Consider the following 24,738-nt stretch of genomic DNA (forward strand, 5'->3'; position numbering starts at 1 on the left):
TTTTTGCTTCACTTCACATAAGACATTATAAGATCTTATTCAGAAAACCCAATCTTAGTCCACTAGTGAAATGTACATGTAAAGCCCCATAACCTCATACATACTTAGTAAACTCTTCATGAGACCACAAACCTTTAAACTTCATACATCAACATAACACTTAAGGACAACTCCATTCATATCAACAATCTCCATTATATAGTCATTATGACTCACATAGTGCATATAAGAATAATACCATATCACATAGACTCATACCATGCACATCTTCATGACAAATAGACAAATACTACCATGCCATGCATAAAGACATACTCATAATCATACACTTTAGGTCCCCTTCCTAGGACTTCCTAAGGAGCTACTTGTGCAATGTTTATATGGGTTCATTACTTCCACCTATCCTAAGTAACACATCCTAAGTGTTCCTATTTAGGATCCTAGTCATTTACTTCCATTGTCCATTTTACGTTAGGGAAACTATAGCCTTAACCGACACTAACAATATGGGTGCTAAACATGAAATTTGGTGTTGTTGAGCCTTACACCAATGGAAGGTGTTCTTACCCTTCCAAGGTAGAACATTAACACATGCTAGCATACTAAGTGAATTCACTTGCTAGATCCTATATGGCAAACGTAGTTATGGAACTGGGAGTTACATGTGAAAACACTTTTATGCCAAGATGGGGAATTATGGTTATTCACTTACATGAACCCTATTTATACCTATTGAGGCATTGTTGTTATCCACCCCATGAGATTTATGGTAGACCTACGTTCCACATTGGAAAGGGACACACACTCATATTCAAGTTCACTCGGTGCTAAGCTAAGTTCCCTTTATTATAAGCCTTCATTAACATTACTTTATAAAATATAGGCTTAGGATAGTAATCCCCTCATATACTTAGCTCCCAAGTCATAGATGAAAGTTCATCAACCTAAATCATGTGAGAAATCCTTTCACATAGACATATAATATGTATTAGCACTCACTATCTAGTTTAGGATACACTTATGTACACCTATCAAGGCTACTATATTGACTAGATCACCATTCATGTGTGTGTGTGTATATATATGTGAACAAACCTTTCACATAACACATTAAGGTCACACATGGTCATACATTCATATTCATGCACATAGAAACCAATACTAGAAACTCTCCTATCAAGGCACACATGTACAGTGCATAGGCAAAGCCCCATACCGTTGACTATACTAATAAACCTATCAAGTCATCCTAGCAAAGGAAACACATATCATACTTTCATAGACATCATCTTAACATGCATAGTAGTAGAAACTACTGAATATGAGAACTACCTTTAATTTCGACACCATGACTTAAACTACTTGTAAACATGCATAATGTGTGAGTGTGTGTACATTGATCAACATGATTACATAATGGATATCCATAACATCTTGAGTCAGCCACCCTCTTAAAACCATAAAGCACAACAAAGCATGGACCACAGAACACCATTTAGCATAGGAGGCAAGACAATCTTTACATAATATTCAAGACTCCTAATCCTTAGTCATTCACACATTCATATAGGGTTACATGGGTAGGGGTCAACCATCCTTATTAATTAATTAATGAAAGCACCTACACATGATGTTACCATAAACATTTAAATGCTCATAACAATCGTAACATAACGTAGATTCACAACTAAAGTAGAAGGCTAAGCACAAGTTACACATAAGGTGATCATCATAACCACTCATACATATATTCATAAATTTTTCTTCAAGGACATGGTCAACACATATATAATTACAATAAAGTAAACATCGCCACCATGAGTGGACAATAACACACAATGCCACACAAGGCTTCATCAACATTATATAGAAAAGTAGAGGGATGAGTCATTCTTACTAATTCATGAATATTTGATCATCATTGATCAATACATGTTTCTCATCATTAATACATTATATAGAATTATCTATATGTACTTAAATCATAAACCATGTACAAGTCGTCAGAAGATCATGACACAACTAGTGCACTATAACATATATATGTGAGAAAGTAGAGAGTTATAGATCTTCAAGTAACTTCCCTAGTTTTTCTCATCAATCATCATGTATAAATAATATAAATTTAGGGCAGTATCTAAATAGATATAAATTAAGTCTAAATCACGCTTCATCTAATCTCAAACATAGATCATATCATGTACATAAAATTATCAACCCATAAACTAGAAGAGCCTAGATTAATTCATGTAAGCATTCTTTAATTTGATCATGCCATATCCATACTCCCAATTAAACCAACTTATTAACCTAATGAATTATCTACAAGAACCACAACACAATCGTATTCCACTTTTATTTATCAAAAGTTCCATGTTACAGTAAACATAAAGTTTATAGACTAAGCATGTTCGAATCTTCATACATTGACCCACATGGATACTTACTCATCCATTTATCATCAATTCACGTAAATAACAGTATATGCAGACCATTGAACATAGCAGAATCACAATTTAACCATTAACAAGCCATAATCACAAAGCCCATGCAAGGACAAAATCGATTTTGCGAAGGGACATGGGTTCATCATGCAATTGGATAAAAATCACGTTAAAACCAATACATTAACATAAATTCATCATGATTTAACTATTTAAGACTTTTTTTAGAAAGAATTCATGGCTAGATTGAAGAAGAAGATCTTCGATAGTATTTTCTTTTTGAAAACTTTGAGAAGAACTCTTCTAGTGAAAGGTTACATAGAGATGAAGGATCACCATATCTTTGTCTAGTTGAAAAACTCAAAAACTTGGTGAAGAAACCATGAGAATCCAATCTACAAGCTCTTCTTGAGCTTCAACAACAATGGAGGCTCCTAGAGAGAATTGGTTTTGGAGGGAAGGTTTATTTCGAGAGAATGAGATTGGGAATGGGTTGTTCACATGTTTGATCCCTTAAATACGCCCAAAAATAGGTAAATAAGACAATTAGATTCAGTTTAGGACGTTGGGTGAATTTCCCATTCACCTAGTAAGTTGCCAGTGCGCAAGAAGCAGTTGCACCAGCCTGCATCGACGGACCCAATCGACTGGGCGTTGGTCCATTGACAGGCCATTCTGTGCCCTCCATCGATTGGTTATGAGGCTGTTATGTGGTCAAGACTTCCTCCCCATCGACGGGGTGTCAGTCAATCGACGAGACGTGCTTTGAGCTCATCGATTGACACTGCCAAGGCAGTGTCTCTACAGCCCTTGGGTCCTTCTTGTGGGCCATTTTGTGGGGCCCTTTAGAAGTCGTACTCGGATGTTTCCAATGTAAACCTTAAAAAGTTGTAGACCTCCACATCAGTTTCACCCAAAACAAATACACGTACCATGTCCAAATAGGCTAGGCCCCATCAAGACACACTTGGATGTCTCAAGGGCTAACTTTTGAACATCTTGGACGTTTGACCTCCAAACTTCACGAAACTCCATATAACATCTTTAAACATCATTATAACTCATTTTAAGACTTCATAAGATCATGAAATACCATAAATAAGCACACATAGACACATGAGACAGATAGGTGACTAGTGATCGAACGTCTTGGTCGTCCCTTGACGTTTGACTTCCAAATCACCTCAAACTTTACATACTTTCTCTATACCATATTATATGTCATTTAGGAGCTTAGACCCTTATGAAGAAAATGTTAGGTTCTAAACACCCTAATTCATTTTGCGGGTCATACAGTAGGAGCATGGACACTTAGGCGCAAAATATAAGTAAAACAGAAGAAAATAACCGAAGATGCAAATTGCGCAACACTAAGCACACTTGACAGTACACCATATAGCAGAGTTCCACCTTTGGTCACAACAAGCGAGCCATGAAGGAAGTGGATAAAAAGGCGATGAAAAGAAGAAGTTGGCGCTTCCCCGAATAGTTCCACGGTGCAGAGTTATTCCGCTCAACATCAGAACATGCATGGACAATAAGGAATAGCGCAAACAACGACGAACTAGATTAAGTACGAATCGCCAAATCACTCGGCGAATCACGACTTACGATGCCGAACTGATCCACTAGCACTAAATCTGAAGCTTATAAATACTTAAGTCTTTTATTATATAGACTGAGTTTTTGGGAGAGAATAGTTTGAAACATTAGACATTTAATATTTTTATTTTAGAAACTACGTTTTTAAGTATTCTCTCAAGTTTGGAGAGGGTTTTTAGGAAGCTTGAAGAAAGAAGTTCTTTTTCTAATCTTTGAAGTGGGTCTTCTCCATTTACCTTCCTTTGTCATTTTTAAGGTTTAACCTCTTATACCCATTTGATTCCTTTATCATATTAAGTATATTTAATTATTTCTTGATGTGTGACTAAAAGACCCCAAGAACTCTCTCACATATATTACGAATTGTCAGGGTGTTTGTATGGCATATGCTGGTTAGTTTAGACGAGTGGGTGTCCGAAAGGGACCCATTTGATATGGGTTAAGTTGCCTGAGAGGGAATTTACTTTCACCTAAAGCTTAGGTTGATCACCATTGTCTTGCAAATTTTACTATCAAAAGCATGTATCCATTAGTTTGTGTTAACATATATTACGATCACACCCAAAGAAAATTTGTGTTGATATTATTGTTGAGTCTTGCTTTCTGATTGAATTAGATGCACTTTAATGGTGGTTTCACCTAGTGGTTATGGTTTAGTTCGATGGGTTTGTAGTTGAAAATACAAAACCACCCATTTATTTTCGGCTTGCCCGAGAAGGAGGTCGTGAAACTAAGAACACTATACTGATGGCTTAAGGAGTAGGTTAACATGAGATTCAGCCCGAGAGGGTGAACCCTAGTCCCATATCCAACCACCCTCTATCGAATTGTCAGGGTGTTTGTAATCCATAGGCTGGTTAGTTTAGACGAGTGGGTGTCCGAAAGGGACCCATTTGATATGGGTTAAGTTGCCTGAGAGGGAATTTACTTTCACCTAAAGCTTAGGTTGGTCACCATTTTCTTGCAAATTTTACTATCAAAAGCATGTACCCATTAGTTTGTGTTAACATATATTACAATCACACTCTCTCACACACTTGTTTTCTTCTTTGTTTTTGCTATTTAGTAATTGTGAAAAAAAAAACCCACTTTTCTTGATATTTGACACTTTAGTGTCACAAATTAAATTTGTTTTTTTTAATACTCGAAAATGTCTTGAACAGTCACTATTTAGAACAGAATTCTATGTAGCTACTACTTTCACTACCACTCTCTTGGGATACGGCCCCAACCCTTTGTTGGATTACTTTACCAGCTTCAATTTGTTGACACTCAAACTGTAGGTTAGTATTGTTAATTACGAAATATAAAAGGCATACTATATTGAAGCATCAAAATAAGTCATAATTTATCCAAACGCTACTACACTAATAGCTTTCATATGATATAACACACTCAATATTTAATTACTTATCTCAATTTGTCAAAATTTGGTTGATAATTAGATAACTATAGGAAGAAGAACAAAAGTAACTAAAACCTAATTAACTGGTCACAGAAGTGGTATGAAATTAATTTGCAAAGATAACAATATATCACGTACATTTTCTTAATGACTGGATTGTCACGTGATAATAATAGCCAATAATTACTTCATGATAGATATGGAAAATTTGCACCCAGGTTTAAAAAATTATGCCCAAAGAAAGCAATTGCAAATTCAATTTGCAATTCTGATTCCCAATTTTTCATCAGCTTCACCATACAATATAATTAATAAAAACAATGCCTTGCGTACGTATACAAATTCATAAGGATTTATGGTTAGTTACTTTTACCTTATTCACCTGTGTTCTTCCTTTTGGTAGGAGCGAGTTCCTTCCATAATTTGGATGTGGAAGTCACAAATTTTCTCTTTTCCTTTCTAAAATATTTATGTACTAAAATTAATAAACCGTAGTAATTTATTTTTATTTTATTATGGGTTAAGTAGTAAATTTATGACATTGACCCTTTAACCACCAACTAAATAAATAAATTATTTAAAATATACCCGTCAATTAACTAACTATATTTATCGAATAGTTTAAAATTTTATGACCAATTTCAGTGACCGATAAAAATTGACTCAACTATTTATCGGAAGGGGCAAATGATAATTTTTTAAATAATTTCCAAAAATAATATTCCGGGTCATTAGATTATCAGTATATGTTTTTTTCTCTTTTGTAATTTTCTTTCTTCATCTTTTTATTCTGTCAAGCATGTACTTGATATACATAAAAGTAGATGTAGAAAAGATAATATCACAATATGACATTTACTTTGGTGAAGGTCATAGATATATTCTTCAAACCTTCATCACAGAAGCAAAGAGATGTTCACAATATTTGATACATGTTCAACAAAATGAAAAAGGAAGCTTAATTATCTTGGAATCTTCATGAAGAGAGATTGTCTCAGTAGTAGTTGAAGTTTAAGTTTTAGAGAGATTGGAGAAAATAAACAAAGCCCCGTGTAAATAGAAATACCCTGAATGTGTGCTATTTATAAAGAAATTACAAGTACTTGACTCTTTAATTTACATTTAAAGTAATATCCTTATCACCCTCCCTCAATCTGAAGTAGAGGAACAAGAATGAATATTCACCCAAAACTCCTTGAATTTTGTAACCGAGACACCTTTCATAAAGAAATCTCCAAGCTATTGTGAGGTGGGAACATTAGAAATGTAAGGTCACCTTGGAAAATCCTTTCACGAATAAAATGATAGTCCAAAGAAACTTATTTCGATCTTGAGTAGAAGACTGGATTGTGTTCAAGATGGGTGCACTACTAAAAAACAGCTGAAAAACCACAGACAGGAAAGTGACAGACAATGTCGCTCCAAAAATGACGTCTTTTGCCACACTATCCGTCGCTTTTAATTAAAAATAATTATTTTAAAAATTATTTTACAAAAAGCAATAGACAAACATCTCTTAGTCGGTTGCCTATTATAGTGGATTTTAGAGCCAATTATTAAAATAATTAATAATTATTTATTTATTATATGTCGTCCGTCGCTTTTATTAAAAAATGATTCTATATTAATTTAAAATAAACGACGTTGTCCGTCACTTTTGATTAATTTTATTTTATTAATTATTTTTTCAACATAGCAACGTATAACATCTTTATTTTCGTCGCTTCTTTGTCAAAATATATAGTCAACTATTTTTAAAAAAATGATTGTATCTTAATCTGTCACTTTTTGGTCAAAATGTTGGTGAACTATATTTTAAAAAAGTGACGGACTTTGAGACACTGTCCCTCGCTTTTAATTAAATATGTTAGACAAATCACGATTTTCTTACTTTCATCCCTCTCTTCAGTCTCTTATTCTCTCTCTTCTATCTATATTGATTCCCATCGACCTCGCTGCCCTGCCCCGTCGCTTTCGCCGAGTGTTTCCCGTCCTTGTCGCCTCCCTCTCTTAATTTTTCAAGGTTAGGGTTAAATTTTAGTTTCTTTTTTAATCCAAGTACTTATAATTGATTTTTTGTTAGTATATTATTGTTTTTTTTTTTGGGTTCTGTTATTCATTTGATTTGATTATTGTTAGTTACATATAGAGAATTGAAGATTTTTATTTTAGGGTTTTAAAAACTTTTTGGACAATTTAAATTGGGCATTGTTAGTTAGTGAAGAATCAATTTATTTTATGATTTTATGATTAGTTTGAACTTTAGAATAAGTAATTTGAGGTTGAATTGTGATTTATTGGATTTTATTGATTGTTAGTTAGTAAACTGTTAATTTGAAGTTAGAAATTAGTAGTTGAAGTGTTATGAGTAGATGATGAATGTTTGAATGTCACGAATAATAACTTAAATATTTAGATATCAATTTGAATTTAGAATTAGAAGTTCAACTTATATCTTAAACTTGAAATTAGAACTTGAACTTGAACTTCGAATGTGAAGTTGAACTTGAAATAAGAACTTAGAACTTGAAGTTTATTTGAAGTTGAAATAAGAACTTGAATTTTATTTAAGATTTTAGGATTACTAATAATTTGAATTTTGCATTTTAGCACTAGCTAGTTTGATTTTTAAATTATAGGAGTACTTTGAATTTGTTATTTTAAGACTACTTTAAATTTAGAATTTAGGACTACTTTTAATTTAGGATTTTAGGACAATTTAATTTTTGAATTCTAGGAGTACTTTCAAATTGTGACTTTAAGATAGCTTGAATATGAAATTTATTAGGATTAATTTAAATTTGTGCTTTTAAGACTAGGGATTTGAACTACAACTTAATTAGAACTTATAAGTAATTGAACATATCTAGGAAATATCAACTTTAAATGTTGTTGACTTTAATTTATTACAACAAAATCTTTTTTCTTATTAGAACTTGGATTTTAGTAGGAATTAATTAGAATTTTGTATTACTTGAAAATCTTTTTGACCTTAATTATTTGAACTATATATGAATTTATTAGAACTATACTTAAATCAACTAATTTATAATAACTTTAAAACATAATTAGGAATTAATATAAACTTAATTTTGATCAACTAATTAACTAGATCTTGAACTTAATTTAAACTTAATCAATTAGTATTGATTAATTAGTTAAGCTTTAGCTTTTGTAGATCTTCAACTAATTGAACTTAATTAGACAAAACAAAGCTTATTTTGAAGTTTAACTTAGACTTGAACTTGAAATTAGAACTTGAACTTGAACTTAGAATTTGAACTTGAAATTAGAACTTTAACTTAGAATTTGAAGTTGAACTTAGACTTGAACTTGAAATTAGAACTTGAACTTGAAAATAATTAATTAGCTTGAATATATAACTGATTAAGTTTCGAAATTAGATATGAACTCGATTTGAAAATTTTAACTTATTAAAACTTGAATATATATAACTAATATTCTTGGATTTGTAGTGTATATTTAACTAATTTTAGAACTTTTCAAGCTAGACAACTAAGGAGGCTCAACATCTAAAAAAGTTGATACAAGACTATATTGCTTATTTCATCAATGTAGGAGATAAGGTTGGTGCTTCTAAATTTCGAAAATTCAATTACAATTGTTTTCAATAATGTGTTTGTGTCCATCTATTATTGATACTTAACTTTAATTTTGTCATAATTTTTTTTGTGTGCATCGAGTGTTTGTTAAGTATAAGTATCAACACTAGTTGATCCTATAGATGAATAAATTGATTTCTTGCAAGATCGATTTGTGTCCATCAAGTGTTTTAGGAATAATGTGTTTGTTTGTCATAAGTACCAACACCAGTTGATCCTATTGATGACAAAATTGATTTTCTTATAAGATCATTTTGAATCCATCTAGTGTTGACACTTGGTCTTAAATTTAGAAACAATATATATATTAAGCATAAGTACCAACACTAGTTGATCCTATTGATGACAAAATTTATTTTCTTGCAAGATCAATTTGTATCCATCTAGTGTTGACACTTAGTATTAAATTTAAAATCAATATATTTAATAAGCATAAGTACCAAAACTAACTAATCCTCTAATGATATAATTGATTTTCTTGCAAGATCGATTTGTGTCCATATAGTGTTGACACTTAGCTTTAAAACAAGACTAGTTAAAGTTAAAAAGTTGTTAATTTTCTATAAATAAGCTAAAATAAATAATGTGGTTTATTTGGTGGATATAGTTGTTAGAATTAAGTCAAAACTAAACTAGTTAAAAGTGTTAAGTAAAATTAAATAATGTGATTTTGTTGATGGATTTAGTTGTTAAAATTAATTCAACAATAAATTAGTTAAAGCTAAAAATTTGTTAAGTTGTTTAAATAATGTAAATAATGTGGTTTAGTTGGTGACTTTAGTTGTTAGTAATAAGTCAAAACTAAACTAGTTAACGTAGTTAAGTTGTTACGTTAAGTTAAATTGGAAAGAAATGGGTGAAAAAGGTCAAATATGCCCCTAACTATTCGAAAAGGTCTCAATATACCCCCGTTTACTGTTTTGTCCATTTATACCCTCGCCGTCAAACTTTTCGTCTAAATATGTCCTTATGGGCATTAGTTGACCAACTCAAAATATCAAACTCATGTTACTTTTCTTTAAATGCCAAATGGATTTTCCACGTCATTTTAATATTACCACTTGATATTTATATTAAAAGAAGAAAGAAAGGGGTCCCAATGCCCCTAACTATCCGACCGACTTTTAAAACACTTTTACGACCCATAACAAATTGTTACCCCTAATTCGACCCATATCCCCTTTCCCTTCCAAATAACCTGTATCATATCCCTTCTTCATTTCAAAGCAAGGGTTCTTGAGAGACTCATTACCCCCATCAATTTCATTTTGAGGAGCTCGAATAAAAGTGTGATCTAGTCATCTCCACTCATCTTCTTACCCTTTTTCATTTAAAAATGAATCAGGACTTGAGTGTTTCAAGTCTGTTGATGTTAAAATATCTTATTGCAATGAGGATTTTCATGACTTTCACTCCAACTAATGTTGAAAGACGTTTTTATAAATGTTCTAGTCCTAATGTAAATTTATCATACAATTTCATTAATTTTCATATTTTTTTAGTATTGATTTCAAGTTCATAATTGTACAGGGTTATAAATGGGCTTATTGGAAATGGGTTAATGATCCACTCCATCCTAGAGTTGCAAATCTAATGCACAATTTAAAGAAGGAAAACATTAATCTTCATCGTGAAAACAAAAGTTTGTAGACGAGGATAGCTGATTTTTGAAAAGTGTTTGGCATTTGAAATTGAATAAAAGTGTGAACGTCTAAATGAGATGGCTGCTCCCAAGAGTGAAGAGGTTCTTGTAGATAATGAAGATTTTGTCATTGATAAATCTATGAAAATAGTTTATCAAATGTGGATTATGATAGCTATGTTGTGGTGGTGTTTTGCAGCCTTCATCACATTCTGGGTGATGTAATAGGAAGGAAAGTAGGAATTTCTATCAGTTTATAATCTTTAACTTTGTAATCCTTCAAGTCATGAAAACGTTAAACATGTGTAATGTGTTGAATTTTAGCATTTGATGACTTGAATTGTAGTAGTTCATGACTTGAATTGTAGCAGATATTTTGGTTTATATGATATGTTAAGTTTGATGTGATCAATTTCTCAACTACTTTCATTTGTTAAGTCAATGCATTATTTGGAGAAATTACTAAACAAAGTGTTACTCAAAGATACTAAACAATCCATGTTACAATTCCTTGGAGAAATTACTATTATGTTAGAGATGTAAAAATGTGCCGCTGCTATTTTCATACTAATACAAATCAGCTACCAGCAACTGTTTTCTCACTAATTGAAATCATTTTTTGTTTTTCAAAGTGAAAAAAATAGGAACAATATTGTAACTCAAACAACCAGATTTCTTGACGAATGGTGTCATAAATTAACAATGAGAAACAAGATAAACACAACCAAAAGAAGACGTCTTAAATTCACAATGACAAGATAAACAAAACCAAAAGAAGACGTCTTAAGTAAACACAATGAAGGCATATGAAAGTTTCACCTAACTTAATACTCATCGTCGATATTGTTTGTCAACCACTATGGTTAACCATGGGAATTAACACAAAAGTTAACAAAAAAAAACTAAGATAAATCATTATCTACAATAGGGTTTCGCCCCTTAACCCCCATTATTTTGACTCTTTCCGTTTTTGCTTACATCTGCACATGTCCATTAGGGATAGCTTCTTTTCCCTTTCATGTTGTATTGACCTGAAATAAGACAGATAAATTCGCACTGAGACACCAGTGCGATCTCCATAAAAAAGAATATTTCTTGCAGCAGTTGGAACAACTCTTTTATTCAACTTCTCAGTCCTTAACTCTGATTCACAAATCACCTTTGGTCTTAGAGGTGGATCATCTTCATCTTCAACATCAGAAGCATATAGTTCAAACTCTTGCATTACAGCCTTAACCCGAGATCCAGCCTCAGTTCCACCCTCAACATCAGGGCTATGTTCATTGTCATACATTGGACTTTTGCCTTTCTTCGAATGAGCATTATTTTCAGCACACTTTTCCTGTAATTTTTTTTGTATTTAGGTTAATTATCTTACAATTAAAGAGATGGAAAAACATGAAAAACATGTAATATTGTAGCTTACCTTGTATCAAGACCTCACATTGTGGTTTTATTCACCAAAGTTTCTACAGCTCATTTGAGTGCCTTTTCTAGACTCAGACCATTCACTCTTTCTTTTTCTTGCTTCATTTAATTCTCTATTCCTTTTCATTTTTGTTCCACACAATTGTTTAACAACATCCAGATGCAACATTGCACTTGAAGGATCAACCTTCCAGAACTTATGGCCTCTTACAGCTGCATCTTATTTTTATATGTTAGCATGTAAGCCTTCTTGCTAGACCACCAATGTATTTCAGTTAGTGTATCTAATTTTTTGTGTGTCAAAGCTATGATGGAATTAGGGCAGGGAATACCTTATAAATCCCAAATTCTGCAAGTGCACTTTTTTTCTCTAGACCGACACTATGTCTATCTTCTTCATCACACACTTCAGCCCAAATCTTCATTGAATTTCACCTTACAACCATGTGCTATAGACTTGTAGTCAACGTACAACTTCATGCATTCCGAACTTAAATTAGTAACCCAAGTCTTCAACTTTTTTTCTATTTTTCTTAGCAATCTCATCACTTTTACTCTTATTTCTTCTAATATCTTGATTATTGGCTTTGCTCTAGCCTCAAGAATCCATGCATTGAATGACTAAGTGAAGTTGTTATCAATTATCATTTTCTTACATTTCGTATCGAAATAATCTCTACACCATGCCTTTGGTGGATACTTTATCAAATTCCTTGCACCATCTTCAGATAGTTTCCCCAACTTATTCAATTGGTCCTTGAACTGTTAATCATAGGAACTCCAAGGACACTACCACATAAGATTCCTCATTTGACCATACCTCCATTTTCTGCACTAGTTACTCTCAATGTGTCTCACACAATACCTATGTTAAGCTTCAGGCACCACTTTGTCAACATTATCTATCAGTTCTTGTAGCAGACAAATAAAACAAATGAGAACCTGAAATTAAGGGGAATCTGATGGCTAAATACAGTGAGTAAAAGTTTAGAATTCATGTGTGTTAAAAATAGTAAGTAAAAGTGTTTCTGAAATTGTTAAAAAGTGTATAAAAACAATGAGTAATAATTGAGAATGAAAGTGTATTAAAACAGTAAGTAAATATTGAGAATCAAAGTGTATTAAACAGTACGTAAACATTTAGTTGAAACATCATCATACCTTTTGCATATCTGAAATGAATGTGATTTTTGCATCATCTTTAAGGTCCAAAGACCCCTTCAGTAGCTCAATGAACCAGCACCATGTCCTGCTTGTTTCTTTGACCACTATCTCCCATGCTAGTGGATAAAAACTGTTCATAGAATCTTGTCCTAGTGAAACCAATAACATTCCCTTAGATATACCTTACATAATTTCAACATCATCAATCATCCTTCAAAATTACATGAAAAATAGTAAAATCAGAGGGACTACTCACACCAAACACATTAGAAGCTACAAAAATATAATAAACTAAACCCTAAAAGACAAACATCATCTCGAGACAACCAAAAGAAAAACAAAACATAGCTAAAAAAGGCATAAAAGTAAATCCGTTTAGCACCAAACAATACATTTCAAGTGAATTCGGTAGAAATTAATAAAATACAACACATGCCGTCAACTTACTTAGATTCCCCTAACTGAACAAAAAAATTGAAACCCTAATCGAATATATAATTTACTGAATATAGAAAACTTACCTTCAACTTGTAAATCTTCTAACCCTAGCACCTCAATTTGTGTAAATCTTCAAGAACCCTAGCTTGCTCCGCAACACTCTTTCAGTGGAAATGAAAAAGTTAACAAATTAGGGATTTGTTATGAGTTAAAAGGGATGGGTATTGGGTTGAATATGGGTCATATAGGTTATTTAAAGATGGGTCATATAGGTTATTTAAAATATGGGTCGTAAAATTGTTTTAAAAGTGGGTCGGATAGTTAGGGGCATAGGTGACCCCTTTCTCCTTTAATACAAATGCCATGTGGTAATATTAAAATGACCTGCAAAATCCATTTAGAATTTAAAGAAAAGTAAAATGAGTTGTCCAACTAACACCCATAAGGTCATATTTAGAAGAAAAGTTGGACGACGAGGGTATAAATAAAATAAACTTTATAGGGGGCGGGGGTATATTTAGACCTTTTCGAATAGTTTAGGGGCATATTTGACCCTACTCCTAAATTAAATAATGTGATTTTTTTGATGGATTTAGTTGTTGGAAGTAAGTAAAAACTAAACTAAGTAAAGTTAAAAAGTTATTATGTTTTTTTTAAATAAGTTAAAATAAATAATTTGGTTTCGTTGGTGTATCTATGTAACATCTCATAACTCGTAATAGCCAAGAAATTCTCTAAGGAAATAAAATTTTCATTTTTTGAAAGAATAGGAAAAATCTGGAAAATTTCCTAAGTTAAGAAAGTAAGTTTTTTATTATATTCAAACGACCGTAACTTCTAGCTTATGAGGATATAGAGTTAGTTCTTTATATGGTTGGAAACCCTTGTTTATACCTTTCCAACGCCGTCAAGTTTTCACATTTTTTATATTGTATGAGGAGATATTCCTATCGAAAGTTGGGTTGTTGGATTGACGAAGGTCCCAATCCGGATTTTAGTAAGGGAAAATTGGTCTTTTCAACCAACTATTTCCAAATTTGTTTTAAAGGTTTATTAGGGGTAAAATTAAGCCTTAATTCAATTCTAGAAAAGTTATTCACGCTTAGGGATTTGGAGAAAAGAGAAGGGAAGATGTAAAAGGGATAAAAATCAAGAATTCATCAAAAACGCCAAGATCATCGAGTGGAATTCGTCGGAGTAGTGATTAAGGTATGTGAGATCTTTCTGTGTTGTGTAGTTCACCCACACACCAATTTGTTTTATTCAGCAAATTTTGAATAGATTGAATGATCAAAATTGAAGTTCTTGAAGAACAATGGTTAAATTCTTGTTGGTTGAGTTGTAGTATGTTTTAGTTGATTGGATTAGTCTTTACGGGTGGTTTTTCGGGTCTACTATATTAGGTATTGAGGTTATTACTGATCCTAAGTGATTGGGGTGAGATCCATGGAACTTTAGAATGTTTAGAGATGAAAAATAGAGAAGAAAAGTCGGAAATCTCGTCTGATAGAACCTGGGGCGCTGCGCCTACCAGAGCCCCTCATGACAGTCTCTTTTCATCAGGATCTAGTGCGCCGCGCTAGCCATAGCCCCTCAAGACAGAAGCTTTCCGTCAGGATCTGGCATTCCAGGCCTCTCAAAGCTCCAAGGACGCTTGTAGACCCCATTCTTTCCCCATATTTTCGGACTAGTTCCCAAGTGATGTACCGACAATTCTTAGTTGATTCCAACACTCTAAGGAACATCTCAACATAATGAAATCATCCATAAAACATGAGATTATGAAACTTGAATCCATAATTCAATTCAAGGATAGTTAAGAAGTTAAGTCTTAAGCTAAGAAGTAAGTTAAACTAAAGTTTCTTGAAGTTTCCAAGAGTCTTACTTAAACATTTGAACTTTGTTTTAAGAGTCAAGTTTTGAGTTAAAGAAAGACTAAAGAGTTACATTCATTTCTCAAAAGATACAAGAGAACAACGTATTTCCTAGAAAGTTATATATGTTTTTACAGTAAAGTTAAGAGGAAACTAAGAATTCCCAAAAGAGTTTTGAACAAGAAGGGAACATTTATTCCAAGAGGGATTTTAAAGCAAAGTGTTGAGAAATCATATCAAACCAAAGAAAGGAAGTTATATTAAAAGAATGAGCTAAAGTATATTTTGGGAGTAATATTGAGCACGGATGTGGGGATAAGAGTTCATATTAACTCAAGTCCCCATGTAAACTATGTAGCCATCAAGGGTGTTAACAGGTCATACTATTTAGATTATCACGTAACTTAAGCTACTGGATCCACTAAGTTAAGGAGTTCTATGCGATGGAAAAGTATAGGAGAGTTCTTCCAGTGTTGGCAAGACGATGTATCACCACTTAGGCTCATAGTGGCTGCTGTCAGTTCGAGAATATCCCAAAAAACTATATTACTTTAATATATAAGTAAAGTTGAGTTTTCTATTGAATTTTTTTAATGAAGTACGTTGTTGTACTGAAATACAAGCTTTATATATATCGCATTGCATTATACATATATAGTTGAGTAACTCTTGAGTTCAGTAGAGACTAGGTAAGTTCATCTTATTCTGATCAAGCTTAATTTGTTGTTTAACATTCCAACTCACACACTTATACATTAAATGTACTAATCTAGTTGGCCTGGATCATCTTATAATGAAAACACAAATAACCAGGATCAACATCCAGCGCCTCGTTGATCCAGTTTGAGCACTTAGAGTAAGTTTTCAGCCTCTTGCATTCTGTACGATCCTTGTTATTGCTATACTGTCTTGTCATTATAGAATGTTGGTGGGGTTTGTCCTGAAATTCATCATAGTATGTTTAGAGAATTCATAGATGCATAGTGAGTCTTTTAGTTCAGTTGAGTCTCTTTATTTACAGATATTTTATTCTGTGACTTAAGAGCCATTTTGGCCAGGAGAAATAATTTAAGTTATTTATGATTATGTTCTTACTTTATTATTGAGTAAGTCTTCTGCTGAGTTAAGTAAGTCATGCCAAGGGTTTTCTCAAGGCCAACAATGTTCATTGAGTGCTGGCTACGTCTAGGGTGTAGGCTCGGGAATGACAAACATGGTATGAGAGCACAAAGAAGAGTACATGAACAAGAATGCCAAGACTGAGAATAAGTCTAGGTAGCACAAAGGTGGTTCAAATTGGCCACAATTCTAGAAAAAAAGGGCCTGCACTATCATCTTGTAGTGCTCCTGCACCCAGAAACCTAGGTGAGCATCAAGGTCAGAATTCGCAGAACTACAGAACTAGGACAACACAGTCTCAAGAAACTATGGCACAGGGAGGTAGTTAGGCTCTTGCATGTTCTAAGTGTGGTAGAACCCACCCTGGTAAATGTCTTGATGGCCAGAGAGGTTGCTTTTAAGTGTGTTCAAGAGGGTCACTTCATGAGGGAGTGCCCTAAGAACAGGCAAGGTAATGGAAATCTGGGTAATCGAGCTCAGTCTTCATTCTATGCTCCACCATACAGAGCTACACCTAGAGGATCCTCTCCTGGTACGGGCAGAGGGGCAAATCGTTTCTATACAATCATTAACCACCAAGAGCAAGATAACTCACCAAATGTAATCACGGGTATGATCAAAGTCTTTACTTTTGATGTTTATATTTTGTTAGACCCAGGAGAAAGTTTATCTTTTCTAACTCCTTATGTTGCAAATCAGTTTGAAATTCTTCCTAAGAAACTTTGTGTATCTTTCTGGGTATCAGCCCCTATTGGAGAGTATATTCTAGAGAAAAGAGTCTATCATGATTATCTTATTTCTGTCTATCACAAGAACGACATGGATGACTTAGTTGAGTTAGACATGGTAGATTTTGATGTCATCCTAGGTATGGACTGGCTTCATGCTTGTTATGCGTCAATAGATTGTAGAACTCAATCTGTAAAGTTTCAAATTCCTAATGAGCCAGTCATAGAGTGGAGTTGTAGTTCAGTTGTGCCTAAGGGTTGTTTTATTTCATATCTTAAGACGAGGAAGTTAGTTTGAAAGGGGTGTATCTATCACTTAGTCCAAGTTAATGACTCAAGTGTGGAGGTATCTTCCCTTTAGTCAGTTGATATAGTAAAAGAGTTTCGATAAGTGTTTCATGATGATCTACTCGAAGTCGCTCCTAAGAGATAAATAGACTTCGATATAGATATTATCCAAGAAACTCGTCCTATATCTATTTTGCCGTATAGAATGATACCAGTAGAGTTAAAAGAGTTAAATAAATAGCTGAAAGATCTATTAGATAAAGGTTTTATTCGACCAAGTGTCTCACCTTGGGGCGCTCCAGTCTTGTTTGTAAGGAAGAATGATGGTTCCCTTAGGATGTGTATAGACTACCTACAATTGTATAAGGTTATCATCAAGAATAACTATCATCTTCTATGGATAGATGATCGTTTCATCAAACTTTAGGGTGGCACCTATTTCTTGAAAATTGATCTCAGTTCTGGCTAGCATCAATTAAGAATTAGAGAATACGACATTCCAAAGATAGACTTTAGAACCAGATATAGGCATTATGAGTTTTAGGTTATGTCTTTTGGGTCGACCAATGCACCAGAAACGTTCATGGATCTTATGAACAGAGTCATCAAGCCTTACTTAGATATGTTTGTTATCTTCTTCAATTATGACATACTAATCTATTCAAGGAATGAAGAATATCATGCTAGTCACCTCAAAATAGTACTTCAGACTTTGAATGAAAAGGATTTGTATGACAAGTTCTCCAAGTTTGAGTTTTTTCTTATGTCTGTGGCATTCTTGGGTCACATAGTTTACACAGATGGTATTAGAGTAGACACCCAACAGGTAGAAGCAGTTCAGAGCTGGCCTAGATCCAAATATCAAAGCGATATTAGAAGTTTATTGGGTTAGCAGTCTACTATAGAAGGTTTGTTGAGGGGTTTTCATCTATCTCGTCTCTCTTGACCAAGTTGACTCAGACAAACTTAAAGTTTCAATGGTCTAAATCTTGCGAGAAAAGCTTTCAGAAATTGAAAAAGAGGTTGACTACTTCTCCGGTTTTTACTTTAACGGAGGGTACTCAAGTTTTTTTGGTGTACTGTGATGCATAAAGAGTTTGTTTGAGTTGTGTGTTGATGCTTAAAAGCAAGGTCATATCCTAGGCCTCCAGACAGTTGAAAGTTCATGAGCAGAACTACCTAACCCATGACTTAGAGTTGGCTGTTGTGGTTTTCACCTTGAAGATATTGGGTCACTATTTTTATGACATTCATGTAGATATATTCACTGACCACAAGAGGCTTCATTATGTATTCACCCAGAAGGAGCTCAGTCTCAGACAAATGAAGTGGTTGGAACTACTCAAGGATTATGACACGAGTATTCTTTACCACACAGGTATGGTTAATGTGGTTACTGATACCTTACACATGTTATCCATGGGGAGTACCACCCATATTGAGGAATAAAAGACGTTGTTAGCTAAACATGTGCATAGACTTGCACGCTTAGGAGTCAAACTTATGGATTCTAGAAGGAGGGATAGTGGTTACTAATGGGGATGAGTAATCACTAGTACCTGAGGCGAAATAAAAGCAAGACCTAAACCCCATTTTCTTTATTTGAAGATGACTGTTCATAAGAAAATAGTATTGGCTTTTGAACAAGGGTGAGATGGTGTGCTGAAATACCAAGTTAGATTGTGTGTACCTAGGGTTTATGGACTCCAAGAGAGGATAATGGAGGACGTTGACAGCTCTATACATTCTATTCATTGATTTTTTTACTCCAAGATGTACCATGATTTGAAAGAGGTACATTTTTGGGAAGGTAAGAAGAAGGGACATTGTTGAATTTTTTGCCAAGTGGCCAAATTGCCAGCAAATGAAAGTAGAGAACCCAAGACCTAAATGATTGGCTTAGAATATAGAACTTCCGGAATGAAAGTGGGAGATTATTAATATGGACTCCATCACAGGCTTGCCAAGATCTCACAAGTAGCATGATTTTATTTGGTTAATTGTCGATAGAACAAAAAATAAGCCCACTTTTTGCTAGTGAAGACTACTCATTCAGCTGAGGATTATGCTAAGTTGTACATTCAAGAAGCGGTGAGACTTCATGGAAATCTACTTTCAATCATTTACAATAGAGGTGCACAATGTATTGCATAGTTCTTGAAGTCTTTCCAAAAGGGTTAGGGTTCGAAGGTGAACTTAAGTACTGCTTTTCATCCTCAAACGGATGGACAAGCAGAGCATACCTTCCAGACTTTAGAAGACATGTTAAGAGTTTGTGTTATCTATTTCAAGGGGAATTGTGATGATCACCTACCTCTCATTGAATTTGCTTACAACAAAAAATACCATTCCAGCATCCAAATGGCTCCATATGAAGCTCTTTATGGGAGACCATGCAAATCTCCTATTAGGTGGTTCGAAGTTTGGAAAGCACGGTTGATAGGACCAGATCTATTTCACCAAGGCATGTAGAAGGTGAGAATTATTCAAGAGATATTGAACACAGAACAAAGTCATCAAAAGTCATACACAGATGTGAGGAGAAGGCAGTTAGAGTTTGAAGTGAATGAGTGGGTATATCTGAAAGTTTCACCCATGAAAGGTATTATGAGATTTGGTAAAAAGGGGAAACTTAATCCCTGATATATTTTACCTTATAGATTATCCAAGAGGATCGAAAATTTAGCTTATGAGTTGGAGCTACCACAAGAGTTAGAAATGGATCATCAGGTATTCCATATTTTTGTGTTCAAGAAGTGCATGAGTTATCCTTCATTGATTGTACCAACTGAGAATGTTGGGATTATGGATAGCTTATCCCATGAAGAGATACAATTCAAATTTTGGATCGTCTAGTTTGCAAGTTGAGAAAAAAGGAAGTTGCATCAGTCAGATTCCTTTGAAGGAATCAATTTGTTGAAGAAGCAACTTAGGAATCTAAGGAGGATATGAAGAGGAGATATCCCCATCTCTTTGAATCCAGAGAGAATGCATATCAAGGTACTAATTCTCCTCTTAGTACTTTATGAACTATGAGTAAGCATGATTGTTATTTGCTTTTGGGTTATTAAGTTTTGAACTTGATGTTATTATCCTTAGCATAGTGAAAGAAATCTCATTCGAGGACGAATGTTCCCAAGGGTGAGATATTATAACATCTCATAACTCATAATAGCCAAGAAATTGCTAAGAAACTAAAATTTATCATTTTTTTTGGAAGAATAGGAATAATTGGGAAAATTTCCTAAGTTTAGAAAATGAGTTTTTAGTCATTTTCAAATGTACATAACTTCTATCTCATGAAGAGTTAGTGTCAATTGTTTATATGGTTGGAAAGACCTTGAAGAGATCTTTCCAACACTGTCAAGTTTACACATTTTCGATATAGTATGAGGGAGATATTCCTATCGGAAGTTGGCTGTTGGATTGAGGAAGGTCCCAATCGGGATTTTCATAAAGGTAAATGATACGCTCAAATTACACCTCCCTAAGGAAGTATAAGCGGTTGTAATAAAGTAGAGAACCCAAATAATAGGTTGGGGTCGATCCCACAAGGAAAATGGTCTAGACTTAACTTTAAATCACAATTACGTCTATTTAGTCAATGTCTTTCCGAAAACGAGTAACTAAAAGGAGGGGTTTTATGAAACAAGTTTATTAGAAAATCGAAGTTAACAAGTAGACGAAAGTAAATGTTGAGCTTTTATCAAGTTGTGTGAATAACTAGGGTAAATGTGTTCCCCACAAGTTCATAACGCCGTATTCCTAGCAATAGCAACTCTTTCCTAGCATTTTGCATGTAGAGTGGCAAGATATGTATCTCTAAAACCTTGGTCCGATATCTAGATAATTTCACCCCGTACCTTGGTTCAACTACGTGCGTATAAGTTACTATACCTTACCTTTACCTCATATTAGACATCATAATCGATGTATGGCTTAGTTATTATTTCACACCAATTGACACTAGCCTATTAGATAGTATCACACTAAATCTATGTTGATAATTCTTTTCCTGTTCCTACCTCCTTGGTCCATAAAGTAGCAACAAGGCGAGTTATAACGCGTGCACTCGTTAAGAACACTTCAAAGAGAAATAATTATCAATACATGCAAAAATAATATTTGAGAATTGCGTAGTTGCTAGGATTACTTTGTTAATTACCCATGGTTCCAAAAACCCTAATTGTGGAATTAGTTACCCATGCTAGAAAGATCAAAATTCATAATATAGAATAAAGAAATCATGAACATACTCAACAATAAGAAGAAACCCAGAAATTAACTTGAAATTTTAAGAAATTAGCTTCAAGCCAAATCAGGAAATTAATTAATTGCCCAAATTTCGCAACCAACAATCTCCAACACAAAATAGAACAATAATAGTAGCTAACCTGAAAAAAGAGGTTTTGATCCCCTTCTTATAGAAAACATAATTCTAAAGTAAAAGGTATTGAAATAAGAAAACTTTTTTTCCAGAAATGCAACTTCAATCGACGACCTCGCTGACGAGCGTTGGTCAATTGAATGTCCATCAACTGCCTCCATCAGTCCACACTTAGAATTATTTTTTTCACCGAATATCATCTTTTCTGAGTCAAACGATGGACTAACAGTACGGTCCGTCGATCTACCTACGGCCCATCAGTGCTCTTTCGTTGTTTCACACCTAGAATCTTGAAAAGTCAGGTATTGGAACCTTCTCTGAACCAATTGACAGTTCACCAGTACGGTCTTTAAATCTATCAACGAACCCTTATTTATGTTTAGGGGTTCCACACTTGGTAAGATTTTCTTGATCTCCTCCCTTACCCTTAATTGCCCATCGATGGTCACCACCTACGATTCGTCGATGGGACGACGGACCGTTGATGGCCTTTGTAGGTCTCAATATGTATTATTTCTAGCTGCCTTATGCGTTTTCAACTTGGACATCTTTCCTGCAAAATAAGAGATAAAACTTGTTAAAACTACTACAAAAATTCTCTATACACACACAACTCTTAAGAAAAATGCATTGAAAACACTGTGTGACCACGGTGAATCAACACCCTCGACTTAAATTTGTTTTTTTTCCTCAAGCGACAAACTATGACTCAAAACAATATTTGTACAAAAGTATACATTTTTAAGCTCTAGCAATCACATGGCTATCAAAGACGACTCTTTATTTGATCTCATGTAGGCTTACTCTCTCAGTTTCGACAAGTTAACTCATGAAGATCACATCACGACACAACCTCACCATGAAACAAACACTTCTATTGTTTTGCCTTTAACCATGGTACAAACTTTCTTATACCGCAACTAGTGCCCTCACTTAAAAAACATCCTCATTTTAAACAAAGTTATTATGAATTTGGGTACAAGGATATTTTCTCAACACTCACACTCATGATCAAGTTCAAACATAGTTAGATTTCTTTGCATAGGATTACCTTTATTTTCACTTCTTAGGTTCGCCACACAAGACACTAGGATCACGGTAGGATTTTCTTGGCTTGTAACATAGGCTAATGGTTAGGTGTGGAACATTTGGATACACTTTTAGTGACTTTTATCCTCCTTGACTATATTTCTTATCTTTTTTTCTCTGCTTTGCTCCTTTTTTTTGAATGCGACTTTCACTTATTTTGCATCTTTTTCTATTAAAATTCTTTACTTTCTTTTCCTTTTTTTCAATCAATTGATAATTTCACAAAAGCACATCCTTTTCTCATTTAAGCTTTTCTTTTCAACATCCAACCCTTTTCATAAGTATTTTTGGGTCCTCACTAATCATAGCCCCTCTCAACTTATGGTTGGTCTATGAGTCGAGGTACACAATACCCGAGGTTGGATAAGGTCTAAGACGAGGTCATGTACTGCATTAGCCACCCTCATCATAGGATTTTGACCTAAGTCGAGGTGCACATATCAAAGGAGAGACTAGGGCTAAAAATATTAGACCCTTGGAAGATGGGTTAGTGAATCAAATGAATTAGTTTATTACATGATCAACATATTTTGATCAAAAGGGACAATTCGTTCATTTGGTTACCTTCTTTTAGGCTAGATATTGGCTATTTCGAACAAGGGCCTATGGTAATTTCCTAGTTTCTAACATAGATTCCCTTCGAAGGACAAATGGGGCAAGTTCTAGTGAGGTACCAACGGTTGAACATTCAAATCTCCTCACAGTCTCTTAGCATATAATTACACTATCAGATTATCAGCTTTCCAAGTTCAGGTGTTAGTTGAAGGTCATGAAGTGTGTGACTATTTATGTCATGCTTAGAGCCAACACATTCAATTTATTTTCACATATTCATGCAAGCACTATCCAGGATTGGGCATCATTTAATTAGCCATAATGCTTCATTTTCATGTTTTAACACCTGTACAAAATATGGCATGTCGGTTCAACAGAAAATTAACTTGGGGAAAATAACACAGGCAAGAAAGCCCCATGAGAGGATTGTGAGTTGGGTTACATAGACTTCACCCTACCACTAACTTTCCATTAACCCCACCCCAACAAAAAACCTGCAGTTGTCCCTTATGTAATAAAAACAAAACAATAAGGTGGTAGGTGAAGCAAACATGTGGCACATAACGCCGAAGAACTATCAACATCTGGGTGGATCTAGTTTCCTAGAACCCGCAGGATCATCAATTGGGCCACTCTCAATAGTGCCCGCACCAACCTCTGCACCATCAGTAGTACACATTTCATCGATTATCGGAACCGAATTGGATTCCCCAAACAGCCATATCCCATTCTCTGTTGACGGATCTCCTCATCAGCAAAGGAAGCTCTACTATCACGCTCTAGCTGCGACCTCTCTCTTTTTGGCACGGGTTTCATCAGCGGCCTTTGTGGTATGGATGGAGTGCTGCCTCTTGGTATCCCGCACTACTCAGATAGTGGCTCAATAGTGGTCCTGAATAAGGCATCTAGAACCTAGTCCTCTGTCAGCTCAGCGGGGGAACTCTCCGGCTCA

General features: G+C 34.2%; 1 pseudogene; it reads right to left on the reverse strand.

The window, feature by feature from the left end:
- The window catches only part of LOC114075303, a 42,778-nt pseudogene extending 18,313 nt beyond the window's left edge, over nucleotides 1-24,465 (reverse strand).
- Nucleotides 24,466-24,738: the final 273 nt, after the last annotated feature.

This window comes from Solanum pennellii, chromosome 1 (genome assembly GCF_001406875.1).
Source record: "Solanum pennellii chromosome 1, SPENNV200".
NCBI classification, from domain to species: Eukaryota; Viridiplantae; Streptophyta; class Magnoliopsida; order Solanales; family Solanaceae; genus Solanum; species Solanum pennellii.